Source organism: Manis javanica, chromosome 6 (assembly GCF_040802235.1).
Source record: "Manis javanica isolate MJ-LG chromosome 6, MJ_LKY, whole genome shotgun sequence".
Lineage (NCBI taxonomy): Eukaryota > Metazoa > Chordata > Mammalia > Pholidota > Manidae > Manis > Manis javanica.
The window spans coordinates 105384545-105400923 of record NC_133161.1 but is presented as its reverse complement, the minus strand read 5'-3'; positions in this window follow the sequence as shown (position 1 = coordinate 105400923).

Below are 16379 nucleotides of genomic sequence, written 5' to 3'. Positions count from 1 at the left end.
GTTGCATTTGAAGTAGTGAACCTTTCCTATTTAGGAAAGGCTTTGTTTACATTGATTCTAACAGTTCAACAGGGTTGGTAACTAGGAGCCTTCCTTTTGTTCTTCAGAAGGTGGCACTGTAGCACACATTTTTGGTTTCCTACTCGTTATGTCACCTACTCCTCTGCCAGAAAGGGGGTAGAAATAAACTTCACCCGGTCCCTTCATTATAGATTTAGTTTCAAAGACTACTACACGCAGATCTCATTTTGGACTGATAAACTCATACCATCAGAAGCAGCAGTCTGGGGGTAAGTGGAGCTAAGTCCAGGTCTTCCAAATAATCTTTACTGCAGTCTCTGCTGGTAGCTGATATATGTTATATGATGATGCAGTTGCTTATTCAAGCTCAGAGAATAACCACAGAGTTGATGAGAACCTTAGTTAATCAAATAAAAGTCAAAGTTGAGTAATGAATAACCAGCAAGAATAAAGTATGGACAAAAAACAAATGACAACATGATGTCCAAACACACCACTAAGCATAATGACAGGAATTTATTAAATTTCCCTATTATGAAGGACCTTAATTTTATAAGACTACACAGAAGAACATAGATTCGCTTGGGGAATAGAATGCTTTTTTTAAACATGACAAAGCTCAGAAGTCATAAGAAAATGAACATTTATTTATTTATTTATTTATTAATTTTCAGCAACGGGTGGCCTTTTCATTTTTTTTTTTGAGAGGGCATCTCCCATATTTATTGATCAAATGGTTGTTAACAACAATAAAATTCTGTATAGGGGACTCAATGCACAGTCATTAATCAACCCCAAGCCTATATCTCAACAGTCTCCAATCTTCTGAAGCATAACAAACAAATTCTTTCATGGTGAACAAGGTCTTACATACTGAAAAAGTTCTTACATGGTGAAGAGTGCAAAGGACAGTCCTATCACAGAAACTTTCGGTTTTGATCACGCATCATGAACTATAAACAATCAAGTCAGATATGATTATTCAAAAATGAACATTTTTTATAGGAAAAAGATATCACTAACAAATCAAAAAGTTGTGATGGCATAGAGTAAATTATTTACAGCTTATTTTAGGCATGGTTAACATTCAGAATATATTAAGAACTTCTGTGGATCAGTAAGACAAAACAAAAGACAATGTTATGGTATATAAATAAAATTCAAAGCATAGAATTAGAAATACAAGTGGCAATATTTACATTAATAAATGTTCAGTCTGATAAGACATTTAGGTTTCTATTTTTTAAGAAAAATATCATGCACAGATAGATACTCAAGAGGAGGCATAAATTGGAATATATTTGAAGAATTTATTATAAAAGTGAAAAGTTGAATAACATAAATAATGATAGGAAATTTTTAAATCAAGTTTTAGTATACCTATTTTGTGAAGAGTGACACATTTAGTAGTTCTAACATGAAAAGATACTACACATACTTCTAACTGGAAAAAAGTTCAAGAAAACAGATTTTAAAAACATATTAGGCACAGATATATGTAAATATATAGTGAAGAAATACATAGCAAAGAAGGGATATAAAAGTAATACATTAAAATTTCCCAGTGGCAATTACTTAATGGAAGAGAAGTAATGTTTTTGGATATTTAAAGGAGATCTTTATATTTTTCTGTATATGTTTTTATATTTTTAATCTTCTACAAACTAATTAATAATGATTTTGTGTAACACTGCAAAATTCATAAATTAAAAACTAACCATAAACAATGAACATCGGAGAAAAATAAAAGAAATGAAATTCTTTAACACTACTTTAAGCCCTTAACAAATTAAACAGGCAATAAAAACAGGCAAACTTCAGTGAATAATAGAATTAATAAGAAGGAGGATGGAGTGGGTGGGGAAAATGAGGAAGCAAAGCATGGAGAAACAAGGGAAAAGAGAGTGACTAGGAACATAGGACAAGCAATCAGATGGCATGGACACAAATACATCATGTCACTTACTATCTGTGTAACCCTGGGTAAGTCACTGGCCATGTTCATACCTCAGTTTTCTGATCTTTTGAAAAGAAACAATAAAATACAGCTGTTTCATGTACATCTGAAACAATATAATATTGTGTATCAATACTATTTCATAAAAAAGTAGTAATAAATTGTTATGAAGATGAAATGAAATGTGATGTTCTTCATCTGAAAAATAGTAAGTCTATAGTATATAATATATTGCATATAGTGTATAAGTAATATCTATTTTGTATCTATGTCTGTCTATCCAAATATATATTATAGAAAACCTTATAAGTTCTTTTATTGATATAATTTTACTTATGTTTATTTTTGTTTTACAAATTTGTGTTCTATTTTAACGGGCATTAAATAGGCATATCTTTCTTGATGTCTTAAAAAATATACTTATTCTGCAGTCATAATGTTCCATAAAATTAATTTCATTTGAAATGCATTCCTGTTTCAATTAGTACTATGTTGAATAAATGTGGAGAGAATGGGCATCCCGGTCTTGTTCCTGATATTAGGTGAAAAGCTTTCAGCTTCTTGCTGTTAAGTATGATGGTGGCTGTGGGTTTATCATATATGGCCTTTATTATGTTGAGTTACTTGCCCTCTATATCCATTTTGTTGAGAGTTTTTATTATGAATGGATGTTGAATTTTGTCAAATGCTTTTTCAGCATCTATGGAGATGATCATGTGGTTTTTGTCCTTCTTTTTGTTGATGTGGTGGATGATGTTGGATTTTTGAATGTTGTACCATCCTTGCATCCCTGAGCTGAATCCCACTTGATCATGGTGTATGCTTCTCTTGATGTGTTTTTGAATTGGGTTTGCTAATATTTTGTTGAGTATTTTTGGATCTATGTTCATGAGGGATATTGGTTTGTAATTGTCTTTTTTGGTGGGGTCTTGGCCTGGTTTTGATATTAGAGTGATGCTGGCTTCATAGAATGAGTTTGGGAATATTCCCTCCTCTTCTATGTTTTGGAAAACTTTAAGGAGAATGGGTATTATGTCTTCTTTAAATGTCTGATAAAATTCAGCACTGAATCTATCTGGTCTGTCAGTTTTGTTCTTGGGTAGTTTTTTGATTACTGATTCAATTTCATTGCTGGTAATTGGTCTGGTTAGATTTTGTGTTTCTTCCTTGGTAAATCTTGGAAGGTTGTATTTTTCTAGAAAGTTTTCCATTTCTTCCAGGTTATCCAGTTTTGTTAGCATGTATATTTTCTTAGTAGTCTCTAATACTTCTTTGTATTTCTGTGGGGTCCATTGTGACTTTTCCTTTCTCATTTCTGATTCTGTTTATGTGTGTAGGTTCTTTTATTCTCTTAATAAGTCTGGCTAGGGGCTTATCTATTTTGTTTATTTTCTCAAAAAACAGCTCTTGGTTTCATTGATTTTTTTCTATTGTTTTATTCTTCTCAATTTTATTTATTTCTTCTCTGATCTTTATTATGTACCTCCTTCTGCTGACTTTCAGCCTCATTTTTTCTTCTTTTTCCAGTTTCAATAATTGGGACTTTAGACTATTCATTTGGAATTATTCTTCCCTCTTTAAATAGGCCTGGATTGCTATATACTTTCCTCTTAGAATTCCCACACAAGTTGGGGTGTTGTGTTGTTGTTTTCATTTGTCTCCATATATTGCTTGATCTCTTTTAATTTGGTCATTGATTCATTGATTATTTAGGAGCATGTTGTTAGCCTCTGTGTGTTTGTGGGCCTTTTTGTTTGCTTTATACAATTTATTTCTAGTTTTATACCTTTGTGATCTGAGAAGTTGTTTGGTAGAATTTTAGTCTTTCTTAATTTACTGAGGCTCTTTTTGTGGCTTAATATGTGATCTATTCTGGAAAATGTTCCATGTGCACTTGAGAAGAATGTGTTTCCTGCTGCTTTTGTGTGTAGAGTTTTGTAGATGTCTGTTAGGCCCATCTGTTCTAGTGTGTTGTTCAGTGCCTCTGTGTCCTTACTTATTTTCTGTGTGGTTGATCTGTCTTTTGGAGTGAGTTGTGTGTTGAAGTCTTCTAAAATGAATGCGTTGCATTCTATTTCTATTTCCTCCTTTAATTCTGTTAGTATTTGTTTCACATATGTTGGTGCTCCTGTGTTGGGTGACTAGATATTTATAATGGTTATATCCTCTTGTTGGACTGACCCCTCTATCATTATGTAATGTCCTTCTTTATCTCTTGTTACTTTCTTTGTTTTGAAGTCTATTTTGTCTGATACAAGTACTGCAACTCCTGCTTTTTTCTTCCTATTAGTTGCTTGAAATATCTTTTTCCATCCCTTGATTTTTAATATGTGTATATCTTTGGGTTTGAGCTGAGTCTCTTGTAAGCAGCATATAGATGGGTATTGCTTTTTTTTATCTATTCTATTACTCTGTGTCTTTTGATTGGTGCATGCAGTCCATTAACATTTAGGGTGATTATCAATAGAGATATACCTCTTGCCATTGCAGGCTTACCAAAGGTTCAAGGGTAGCTTCTTTACTATCTAACCATCTAACTTTAACTCAGTTATCATGCTATTATAAACAGTCTGATGATTCTTTTTCTCTCCCTTCTTATTCTTCCTCCTCCATGCTTTATATGTTAGGTGTTTTATTCTGTACTCTTTTGTCTTTCCTTTGACTGCTTTTGTGGATAGTTGATTTTATTTTTTGCCTTTAGTTAGTATTTTTCTTTGCTGTGATTTTATTTTCTCTGGTGACATCTATTTAGCCTTAGGAGTACTTCCATCTAGAGCAGTCTCTTTAAAATATCCTGTAGAGGTGGTTTGTGGGAGGTAAATTCCCTCAACTTTTGCTTATCTGGAAATTATTTAATCCCTTCTTCGAATTTAAATGATATTCTTGCTGAATACAGTATTCTTCTTTCAAGGCCCTTCTGTTTCATTGCATTAAATATATCGTGTCATTCTCTTCTGGCCTGTAAGGTTTCTGTTGAGAAGTCTGATAATAGCCTGATGTGTTTTCCTTTGTAGGTGACCTTTTTTCTCTCTCTGGCTGCCTTTAATACCCGGTCCTTGTCTTTGATCTTTGCCACTTTAATTATTTTATGTCTTGGTGGTGTGTTCCTTGGGTTCCTTGTGTTGGAAGATCTGTGGACTTCCATGGCCTGAGAGACTATTTTCTTCCCCAGCTTGAGGAAGTTTTCAGCAATTATTTCTTCAAAGACACTTTTATCCCTTTTTCTCTCTCTTCTTCTGGTACCCCTATAAGGCAAACATTGTTCCATTTGGATTGGTCACACAGTTCTCTTAATGCTCTTTCATTCCTAGAGATCTTTTTGTCTCTCTCTGCCTCAGCTTCTTTGTATTCCTGTCTCTGATTTATATTCCATTAACAGTCTCTTCCACCTCATCCAGTCTGCTCTTAAATCCTTCCATTGTTTGTTTTATTTCTGTTATCTCCCTCTTGAATGTATCCCTTAGCTCTTGAATAATTCTGTGTAGCTCCATCAGCATGGTTATGACTTTTATTTTGAATTCTTTTTCAGGAAGTTTGGTGATTTCATTCTTACCATGCCCTCTTTCTGATGTTTGAGGGAGTTTGGACTGAACAAGGTTCTTCTGCCTTGGCAATGGGAGTGGTCACCAACGAGTGGAGCTGGGAGAACAAAGTCCCTTCTTTCCAGGCACCTTGCTTGTCTCCACTGTTTGTGGTGATTAAACATACACAGGGAGTAGCTTCTGGGTTAGTCGCCTAGGCTGCTATGGACCAGCAGCCCTCAGGATGGCCTAGGGCACTGGCGGGATTTGCAGGTGAGTGGTGTGTGTTTTGCCTCAAGAACAAAGCCTCTTCATGCCTCCCAGACTGTGTCTGTGTCCACTGTCTGTGCCAGTCAACTGCATGCAGGATGTCCCCTCAAGGTCTGGGCTGGTTAGCCCCATGCAGGGCGAAGCCTCTGTGTTAAGCTGTGTGGTAGCTGTAGGCAGGGCTGCTCTCTGGCTGGTCTTCAGCAATGGCAGTAACAGCCGGCTTGCTCTCCAGTGCTGGCAGGGAGGAAGGAACGGCAGGCTGCCTATTGCTGTGAGGGGCCTTGGAGCTGCTTTGGTACCCAGGGTGATAGGGTGCTTGAATTTCCTTAAAGTTCCCAGCCTGCTGGGCTGAGTGTGCCAGGATGATTTTGTCCACCTTTTAAACCTGTGTCCCTTTAAGACTTTTAAAGCGCGTGCTTTTCTTTTGTCCCAGGGCAGCCGGCTGTGGGAACTTGTTTGCAGTCTTGGTCTCAGATTTTACTTTTCCACTCTTCTAATATCCAGAGAACCATACAATGTGTATCTGTGCTCCTGGGACAGATTATTAGGGCTGGTTAGTTAGCAGTTCTGTGCTTCCACTCCCTCCCCACTCTGATTCTTTTCCTCTTATTGGTGAGCTGGGCTGTGGGGAGGGCTTGGTTCCCGCTGGGTCACGGCTCTGCACCTTACCCTTTTCTGTGAGATGTTGGGTTCTCACAGATGTAGCCTGGCTGTTGTGCTGTATCTCCTAGTCTCTCTTTTAGGAATAGTTGTATTTACTGTATTTTCAAAATACATGGTTTTTGGAGGAGATTTCTGCCACTGTACTCATCCCTCCATCTTTGGGTGGAGTCCTACATGGTATATTATTCTGGTTTTCCTCTTAGACTTTTGGTCAGGGTTTCTTGTCACCTCTACACATTATTTTGGTTTATCTATCTTCTAAATGCCAAGTTACTTTGCACTAAGTCTTGTGCTATATTTTTTCATTCTCACAGCATCATTGGTAAGTGGTTATGAGTCCCAAATTTTATGCAGAATGCAACTTTTTGAATTTAGACAGTCACAGGTTTTATGACCTTTGTTTGGCAAGTGGCCTAATTTTTCTGTCTCAGATTCATCACCTATAAAATGGAGTTAATAACATTATTTAGTTTAAAGGGTGTTTTGAGAATTGAGATAGCAATGTAAAGCTCTTAGTACAGTGGCTTAATTCTCAATAAATCTTAGCAAGTATTTTTAATATTTTGTGTCATACATGTGCCAATAACTTCCAGATTTATAACTCCTGCCTAAATTCCTCTTGAAATTTTGAATCTTTTTTCTCACTCCTAACTTGATATATCCTATTGGCTGTGTATGTAACATGTTCTTCAATCATAAGGTGTTCAGAATTGAACTCCTGATATCTCACTCACCTGCTTCCCTTTCACATTTTTATATTTTAGTGAAAGGTAGTCAGTATTAAAATCCAATAAAAAGACATTATTCACATTTTTCTTTTTCTTCAGCCCTAGTTCAGTCTATCACTTAGTAATACCAGTTCTGTTTAATTGTTTTAATGAGGTCATTCCTGTTCTTACACCTACATCTACAACGAAATCTACATCTCCTGCTTTGATAACTTTAACAATGGACTCATTTGCCTCCCACCTCTAGTTCATTCTCTACACAGCAGGTAGAGTGATTACTTGTAAGTTAATGAGTAGAAATGAAAGGTGACATATACATGGGTTTAACATATAATATTTTAGAAGTTATTTCATTGTTTTTGAAACTCCAATGCCAATAGGCAGAGTTTTCAATGTACAGAACTTACCCAAATATCATATCCACACAGACTTTTCATTAGTTTGGATGAAACAGGCTGAGATTAAAAAAATAGTATTTTCAAATTAATAAATAGCAAGTACATCAGGCCATTTAGAAACATGCTGGATACAATGGAAAACAAATATATGGAAATTATATGGGGAAACTCATATGCAAAAATAAAGAAATGATATGATGAAATGATAAATGAGTCATAATAGCCATAAGAGATGTTTTAGGGATATAAATACAGTATTATGTAGAAGGGAATCAAACTGAGGAAATAAGAGAAAAAAATCACAAAGTCAAAGAAAGAGAATGATTTCAAAATTAAAAATCTTCACCAATGAGGATTAGTGAGTTTAAAGATTCCCATACCTAAACAAACATTTGTGAGGGGTGGGAAGAGAAGTTGATGAGGAAATTATCTTTCAAAATGTTTGCCTCATCTGAAATAGTAAGTAATGGATAAATATGAGATATATTACGTGATAATGTACTTTAAAAAATATGTCACAGTAAGAATTTTTCCGGGAAAAAATAAATATTCATGAAGAAACTGATCTATTTTGAAATCTTAGTGGTGATAATGACACCAAAGACTTGACTACAAGGTATTCATGCAACATTACAGAAATATTAACAGAATTTTAAAATCTATAACATATTGTTCCAGAATGATAAGCATGATCATATTATAATGGAGAAAAGATAATAGAATGTAATAAGTAAATAGTTTTGGAAGGCTAAATTTAAAAATATGCACTTGAAAAATGCTAGAAACCTATCCTTAATTATGGATAATAGGATTATGAACAATACTATTATAAATGAAACTTTTATGTGTGTTTTCATTCTATTTCCAGATTCCTCACAGTCACTTTTATGACTACATCTAAAGGTTGAACATATGTATGTGTGTTTATTGAAGTGTGTAAAATTAAAATAGCACTGTTCCCTGTGTAAATGTGCTCAGTTATGCAATAAATAAAAAATATAGCCTAGAACTCATTTCCTTCCCTTCTATGGCTTAATGGGAAAGGAACTAAAGAGGAAAGGATTGAATTTTCTTCCTACTCTAACATATGGATGCTCATTTGCAGAACAATGATGTGTTCTGAATAGACATAAGACAATTTCAGTAAATGAAAAAAGATTGGTGCGCATTTTTAGTTTTTTCTTTTCTATATCTAATTAGAATGGTACTTATCTGATGGGCAAACAATTGATGTCTGGATATAATTATAGAGTACCCATGAATACTTGATTTAGTCTTCTTGGTAAAATTTTGAAGAAAAATAAGGCTATAATGTCATTAACTACATAGAACAGTGCAGTCATCATTTCCTATTTTCAAAAGAGTGAGGCTGACCCATAATAATAGCACCAGGAAAATAAAGCCTCAGAGTGAACTAGGGCTTGAAGAAAAAAATTAAGGGAGATAAAATCTCCTTTTAGTTTTAATCTACATAAGAATTGCTAATGCCATACAAAAACAACAAGCATGGTATTAAATTCGTATTTTGTTTATTTCTTTGTAAGTCACAATAAATTTAAAATTTAAAAAGTGTGGAACTATTTTCCTGTCTGCCATATAGAGTTTAGAAGTCACCATTTTGTCCTACAAAGTAAAAAGCTGGACAAACAAGATATTGGTACTTCTTTGATCCTTAAGAGAAGTAAGGACATGAGGCAAATTGCTGCTCCCCAAATTGAAGACAGGCACACAAGTTACTGGAGCAGAAACCCACAAGCAAGAATTTCCACAGGAACTAGTGCCAGGGTAGGAAAACCTAAACATTTATTGACAAATTTCTAGAGGCTCAATGTGGAAAAGCCTGAGAGTTAAAATCTCTGTGGTACCCATTCTTTAGTAAGTGCATATCCGGGAGCTGAAACAAGTTCTCACAGGGAAGATCAGAAAAATACTGTAGTACTTCTGGCAGGGAGAGGAAAAGGAACTATTTGAAATAAACCAGAGTATTCGAAATACACCAGAGCATTCTGTTCTAATAAGGTCTGCACTCAGGAGAAACTATTTAACCAGAGCCTCATCTAATAGGGTTTTATCAAAATTTAACTGACCCCCTGGGAGAAAGGAAATACTCAATTCAAACCCACCATAACCATCCTGTCCTACCTAATGAGGTAATAATCTGAGAAGCACTTATGAAGTGCACAGTCCAGAGACACAGGACCACTAAAAGATGACACCAAATCATAGAATATAGAAAACTTCCCTCCCACCCCACAAGCCTTCCCACTACATTACTAGAGGTTCTTTTTCAGCAGTCCTTTTATGTATTACACCATGTCTGGACATTAAGAAAAAATTACAAGGCACACTAAAAAAGCAAAAAACATAGTTTGAAGAGACAGAGAAAGCATCAGAACCAGACTCAGGTATGGCAGTGATGCTAAAATGATCAGATTGGGAATATAAAACAACTCTGACTAATGCAATAAGGGCTCTAATGAGTAAAGTAGATAGCATGCAAGAACAGATGGACGATGTAAATGTCCTGATGGAAAACCCTGAGAGAACCAAAAAGAAATGCTGGAGATTATAAAAAGGAAAAAACTCCACTGTGACAGAAATTGAATGCCTTTGATGGGTGTGTTAGTAGACAGGATTTAGCTGAAGAAAGAAGAGCTGAGCTTGAGGATAGCTCAATAGAAAATCCAAAACAAAAAGAAAAAGAGAAAAGAACACTTAAAAAAATAGAACAGAATATCCAAGAACTGTGAGACAATTATAAAAGATGTAGCATACATGTAATGGGAACAGTAGACGCAGAAAGAGAGAAATTTTTGAAATTATGATAGCTGAGAATCTCTCCCAACTGAATATACAACAGCAAATAACGGATCCACAAAACTCAGAGAAAATCAAGTAAGGACTTGTTGCTATCCTGCCTGTCTTGGGGAACTGATGGAAATTGGCAAACTACATACTCCTGGGGCTGCTAAGAGCAAAGATAATAGCTTGGATGAACACAGTGGTTTGAGACACACCCAGGATTTGACAGGGATGATTGATGAATGTCTTCTCATGTATGAAGCCAGCTTGTGAAGATTGGAAAAAAGAACTGTTTTATCTAATGCACAAACACCAACACAGAGAATTAAGGAAAATGATGAAACAGGATACTATGTTCCAAATAAAACAAGATAAATTTCTAGAAACCAACCCTAATGAAATGGAGATATATTATTACCCTATAAAGATTTCAAAATAATTTTCATAAAGGTGTTCCTTGAGATCAGGAGAGAAAGGAATGAAAAAAATGAGAATTCCAACAGAGACAAAAAAAAAGTACAAAGCAGAAATCATAGAACTAAAGAAAATAGTGATGGAACTGAAAGTTTCAGTAAAGCATTTCAATAGCAGACTAGATCAATAGAGAAAAGGATCTGCAAACATGAAGTCAGGTTACTGGAAATCATCCAGTCAAAAGAGCATTAGAAGGAATGAAAAGAGTAAAGATCATTTAAGGGACTTATGAGACATCACTGAATACAACAACATGTGCATTATGGGAGTCTCAGAGGGAGAAGAGAGAGAGAAAGGGACAGAAAACTTATTCAAAGAAATAATCATTGAAAATTTCCTCAATCTGGGTGAGAAAATAGACCTCCAGATCCAGGAAGGTTAAAGAACACAAAAATGAATACAGAAGGACTCACAGTGAGCCACATTAAAATGAAATTGTCAGGATTCAAAGGAAAAGAAAGAATTTTGAAAGCAGCAAGAGAGAAGCAGACAAGAAAAGATTCTTATGGAATCCCCATAAGACTATTAGTAGATTTCAGCAGAAATTTTGCAAGGCAGAAAGGGAGTGGACTAATACATTCAAAGTGTTGATGGAAAAATACTGACAACCAAAAATTCTATACCTGGGAAAACTGTCCTTCAAATATCAAGGAGAGATAAAGACTTTCTCAGACAAACAAAAGCTAAGGATTTCATCACTACTAGACCATCTTTCAAGAAATGCTAAAGGGAGTTATTCAAGTTGAAACAAAAGGATGTTAAGTAGCAACATGATAGTGCAAGTTTGAAACTCATTGGTAAAGGTAAATGCATAGACAGATACAGAATACTGTTACCATAGTAGTGAGTAAATCACCTTTAATTTAAGTGCAAATGTTAAAAGACATAAGTATTAAAGTATCATAACTAAGATTACATTAATCAATACATTCTATAAATAGATGTAAGTTGTGATATCAAAAATATAATATGGAGTGAGAAAGGCAAAAGTGTAGAGTTTTTATATGGAAGTGAAGTTCTTAGCATAAATTAGATGGTTATAGCTATAAGATATTTTATATAAACCTTAGGGTAATCATGAAGAAAATACCTATCAAAGTTTGATAAAAGAAAACCAGAAGAGAATCAATTGCTTTCATTACAAAGACAACAATAACAATAACAAAATACACAAGAAGACAGCAAGATTTTAAAAGAGGGTAAAAAAGCTATGATTAATAGAAAATATTTAACAAAATGGCCCATAGTACATCCTCTATAAGTAATTACTTTAAATGGATGTGGGTTATACTTCCCAATCAAAAGGCATAGAGTGACTGAATGAACAAGATCTAACTGTATGCTGCCTGTAAGAAACTCATTTTAGACTTGAGGTCACACATAGATGGACAGTGAAAGGATTGAAAAATGCAAATGGTCATCAAAATAAAGCAGAGGTGATTATATTTATACAAGGCAAATAGACTAAGTTAAAAATTCTGTCTAGAGACAAAGAAGATCATTATAGGTAAAAGATTCATTTGATAGGAAGATACAACAATTGTAAATATATATGCTTCCTACATCAAAGTTCCTAATCATATAAAGAAAACATTGATGATCTAAAGGGAGATGTTGACAGTAATACAATGGTAGGGGGAAACTTTAAAACCCCACTTACAATAATGGACAAATGAGACAGAAAACCAAAAGAAAACAGCAGACTTGAACTGCATTTTATAATGCAGTTATAAATAATAAAGTGCATTATTAACTTTATAATCCACTTCCAAATTCATTTTATGAGGTCAGCATCACCCTGATACCAAATCAGACAATGATACCACAGGAAAGAAAAAGAAAAACTTCATGCCAATGTCCCTGATGTACATAGATGCAAAAATCCTCAATAAAATACTAGAGAAGTGCATTCAACAGCACATTGGAGGACTTATACATGATGACCAAGTCGGATTTATTCCTGGGTTGCAAGGATGTTTCAACATGTGCACATCAATCAGTGTCATACTCCACATTAAAAGAATGAAGAATAAAAAGTACATGATCATTTCAATAGATGCAGAAAAAGCATTTGTCAAAATTTAACATGCACTTATGATAAAAAACATAACAAAATAGATATAGAAAGAACTCACTTCACTATAATAAAGGCCAAATATGAAAAGTATGGCTATTATTATAATTAGGAAAAACTGAAAACTTTTCCATTGACATCCACTACAAGGTAAGGATGCCCACCCTTTCCACTTCTACTCAGCATATTGCCAGAGATCTTAGCCAGAAAGACCTGACAGGAAAAGAAATAAAAGGAATTCAGATCAGAAAGGAAGAACTTAAATGATGTTTGCTGTTGATATGATTACATATGTAGATAGCTCTAAAGACTCAAAAACAGACAAAAAACTGTTAAGAATTAATAAGTCAATTCAGTGAAGTAGGATACAAAATGAACATGTAAAAATTGATGAAATTTATCTACAGCAATTATAAAAATATCCAAAAAGAAACTGAGAACCAATTCCATTTACTATTGCAACGAAAACCATGAAATACTTGGAAAAAAATTTAACTAAGGAGGTGAAAAACTCTTACAGTGAAAACTATAAAACATTGATGAAGTAAACTAAAACCATAGGTAAATGGAAAGACATTCTATGTTCATGGACTGGCAGAATTCATGTTTAAATATCTTACTACCCAAAATGATTTACCTATTTAATGCAATTCCTATCAAAATCTCAATGGCATTTTTTGCAAAACCAGAAAAAAAACCCTTTGAATTCTTATGGAATCACATAAAACCGTAACTAGCCAAACCAATCTTGGACAAGTAGAAAGCAGGAGGTATCACATGTCCTGATGTACAAATATTCGATGGGAGTTGACTGACCAAGTTGGTAACATAGATTGTTCTTGACTTTGCTCCTCCTCACAAGAACAACAAACAATTACTCAAGAACAAAACACCACTGAGAGAATCTGTAATGCAGTGGTGAGGCTGAATCACCTTCTGCACCTTAGAGACTAGGACAGGCTGCATTTGAAGGGCTGCGTGTTAACTACACTGTCCTTCCCTCAGGCCAGTGCAGCTTGGCCCACCTGGAGAGTCTCCCCTGAGCTTCCCATTCCTCCAGTTGGAAAAGAGAACCCAGTGGGGTACAGCCAGCCCCCCAGCACTGTGGAATCCCCTACTCTTGAACTTGCCCCATGGGTATTGCAGGTGTATCTGCAGGGGCTCAACCACTGGGAATCTGACTCTCATGAAGTGACAAAGAAGGGGACAGGTGCTTGTAACAGTCACCACAGGGATCTTGGCAGCCTGAGTTCATATGTGCAGTGCCCAAGTAGTAATCCCAATGAATGGCTTTGCATCTGCTGAACCATGTCAGGGACACACTCTGGCCAGGGAACATGGCAGGTACTTACTCATCTGTTTGATTTAGATCCTCAAACAAGGAATTTTGCTGGCTCGACAGCTGGTTTGCCGGTGCCTCTGCACAGAGCTGAATCATAACACCGCTGCTCTGGACAGTATTGTCCAGCCCCATCTGACAACTTCTCCTGAAGGCACTGTGGCCCAGTGGCGATTGAGCTGAGAGGAGGGCAGGAAGACCTGATGGTCTCCAGAGCAAAGCCAGTACTGGGTGTGGAATGCGACCATGACACAAACAGGCGGAGGGGGGTGAGTTTATAGCCAAGGCTGAGAGTAGCTTCCAGCCCTTCGCAGCTGGAGAGCTTGCTTGGGAATTTGAGAGTAGCCGGGAGCAGCGCCCCCCTCATGTCCAGGCAGGGTTGGTGAGACAGCCCCCCATGCTGTGAGGAGTGTTTTCAGGCCCCATCTAATCAGAAGGGCTGGAGGCAACCCCTGGAAGCTGTGCATGACAGTGGCGCCTGAGGAAAGACGGTGGCCTTGTTTGGTCAGGAAACTTGGGGTGGTTGGCTTGAGTTAAGACAACAAAGAGCTTTACTGGCTTTTGAGCTACTTCTCCCAATGCACCTGCCTGGCCTGGGAATCTAATCCATAGCCCTGCTCAGTGCTGACCATGGTCTTCAGCCTGTCTGACCTGGGGACCTGGCGGGAAGCTGCACAGCCCATGTAACAGCCCCGCACACAGGGGCACCTGAGCAGGGAGATTTCACTTACGTGTTGGAGCTGAAATAGTCAGACTCGTAGAGGAGACAGTACAATGGTGGATAACATGGGTGGGGTGGAGAAGGAAAAGAGGAGATTTTGGAAAAAGGACAGAAAGCTTCAGTTATGCCAGGTGGATAAGTTCTGGAGATCAAATGTCCAGCACATTGACTATAATTAACAATACTGTATCATATACTTGAAACTTGCCAAGAGGGTAGAACTTAAACTTTCTCACCACACACACACACAGACATGAAAATAATAGTAAATAAATGTGGTGATAAATATGCTAATTAGCTACATCATGGCTATCATTTCAGAATGTGTGTGTGTATATATATATATATATATGAAAACATCAAGTTGTAAATCTTAAACATACGAAATTTTTATTTGTCAATATTAATAGCAAAGCTGAAAAAAGTATAACTGATATGCTAAGAAAGGAGAGAAAATGGAATTACGTGAAATCATAAATGTGGTAGATAATAATCTAATTATATCAATACTCACTTTGAACATTAATGTCCAAATGCACTAATCAAAAGGCAGATTGTCTAAGTGGATCCAGACTAAGACTCAACTAAGTTATTTATGAGAAACTAACTTTAAGGACATATATAAATTAAAAGAAATAGAGAAAGATATACATGTCAACACTAATCAAAAGAATTTGTGAGATGCTGTATCAGGCACAGTGGACTTCGAAGCAATGAAAGCTATTAGGGATAAATGCAGAACTTGTATTATAATGATAAAGGGGTTCAGTTCTCCAAGAAGACATAATAATCCTTAACAAGTATGCACCAAACAACAGAGTATCAACCTAAGTGAAGTGAAACCTATAGAACTGCAGGGAAAAGTAGATTAATCCACTTTTATAGTTGGAGACATTAACATTTTTCTATCAGAAATACATAGATTCAGCAGACAGAAAGTCAGTAAAGGCATAGTTTAGCTCTACAGCTGCTATTAGCTGCATATATTTGATACACACAGACACTTCATGCAACAATAGCAGAATGCACATTCAGCTCAAGCTCGTATGGACCATCCACCAAGATAGATCTCATTCTGGGCCATTATGAAAACCCTAATACATTTATAAACATAGAAACTCTACAATATCTGCTTCCAAACCTCAGTGAAAGAAATTAAATTAGAAAAAAGTGTCAGAAAGATAACTTGAAAATCCCAAATTACATGGACATTTAATGACATGCTCCTGAATAACACATGCATTGAAGAAAATTGAAGAAAAATTAAGATACATTTTGAACTAAATACAATGAAAACACAACTTATCCAATCTTGTGGGATGCCTGAAAGCAGTTCTTAGAAGGAAATCTATGGTATTGATGCATATGCTAGAAAGGAAGGTAGATATAAAATCAATAATCTAAGCTTCCA